The sequence below is a fragment of the Cervus elaphus genome, chromosome 3, assembly GCF_910594005.1.
Source record: "Cervus elaphus chromosome 3, mCerEla1.1, whole genome shotgun sequence".
NCBI lineage: Eukaryota > Metazoa > Chordata > Mammalia > Artiodactyla > Cervidae > Cervus > Cervus elaphus.
Genome location: NC_057817.1, coordinates 43,187,457 through 43,188,920, shown reverse-complemented (window position 1 = coordinate 43,188,920; position 1,464 = coordinate 43,187,457). Strand labels below are relative to the sequence as shown.

The 1,464-nt window shown below is 50.3% G+C and overlaps 1 pseudogene; it reads left to right on the top strand.

Moving 5' to 3' along the window:
* The first annotated feature begins 498 nt into the window (after window positions 1–498).
* LOC122678166 lies at window positions 499–856 on the top strand (annotated as a pseudogene).
* Window positions 857–1,464: the final 608 nt, after the last annotated feature.

The following is a 1,464-nucleotide window of genomic DNA, read 5'->3' as shown; positions in this document are numbered from 1 at the left end:
AAAGCCCTTCAAGGTTTGGTTCTTTAGCATCTGACACTGTTGACCTCCTTCTGTGGTCTGACCTTCTTCTCTGATCCTACTGTCTGTCACCCCTCCTCTCTTGCTGTGCTCCCAGTACAACTAAAGGAAGAGCAAAAATGTCAAACCCATGTCTGCCTCAGGGCCTTTCACTTGCTGTTCCCTCTGCCAGGAACCCTCCTTCCTCAGATAACCACATAGTTTTCACCCTCAGTTTATCAGATTGTTGCAGAAATGCAAGTCTGTGTGCCCAAGGTACAGTGAGGGCAAACAATACCAAATCATCAGAGTTTGGAACAGAGAAAGGTTTATTATGGGGCCATGTGTGGAGACAGGTGCCTCAGTCCTTAAAAAAACTGAACCTCCTCCACCCCTTTGAGGAAAACGTGGTCACCACTGCTGTGGAGACCACTCCTTCTCCAGACTCACTGCTGTTCATTCTCACTGAGGAACCAGCTGGTTGGAAGACGCCCCACAGTCATGGCTTGTAAAGATACAGGCAAGATTCCCGTGAAGCCAGAGATGGCAATTCACCAGATTAGAATCACCCTCACCAGCCGCAACCTAAAGTTTTTGGAGAAGGCAAGTGCTGACCTGATCACAGCTGCTGAGGAAAAGAGTCTCAAAGTGAAAGGACCAGTTTGGATGCCTACCAAGACCCTGAGAATAACTGCAAGGAAAACTCCTTGTGATGAACGATCTAAGATGGGATAATTTTGAGATGAGGGTCCTAAAGCAACTCATTGACCTGCACAGTCCCTCTGAGATTGTTAAGCAAATCACTTCCATCAGCATTGAGCCAGGAGTCAAGGTTGAAGTCTTTATTGCATATGCTTAAATCAACCTAATAAATTGATAATCAGTTGTTAAAAACAAAAACACCTCCCCAAAAGCCTTCAGCAAAACCCTTTTTTAGGGAAGGTGAGGGAGGGCTATGGTTAGTGGTTGCACAATTCTTGGTATCAGATCCTTTATTCTGGAGTCAGGTCGTGGTCAGGTAAACAATGTTCCTGTGAATCTCCACCAATCCATTGTTTTTCCCTGCTCTGACAAGAAAGGGCAAGATCCCCAGGCATGAGCTTCCCACTCTGAGGTCCAGGTCTTGGCTAAGAGGAGGCAGATCTCAACTGGCAGCTCCCTCATGGCCAGGGCCCCAGACCCTGCCCAGCCATCATCAACTGAGGGATCCAGTTGCCCAATCCAACTCCTCAGGCTCCTCAGGCCGCCCACACGGCAGGGACTAGGTCCCGCTGACTGCGTCCTATGCAGACAGCCACTGCCATTAGGTTGCCGAGACGGGGGTGGGGGAGAGGTTCACCATAACCTCATAGTCTGGGTCCGGCCAGTGGGCAGCCTTGGCCAGAGCTCTGGAGCCCTACTGCACACAGCCCCCCGCTTGTACCTGTCCCTGCCCCCAGAGTTCAGCTGCTGGCCCAAGGCCAGGTG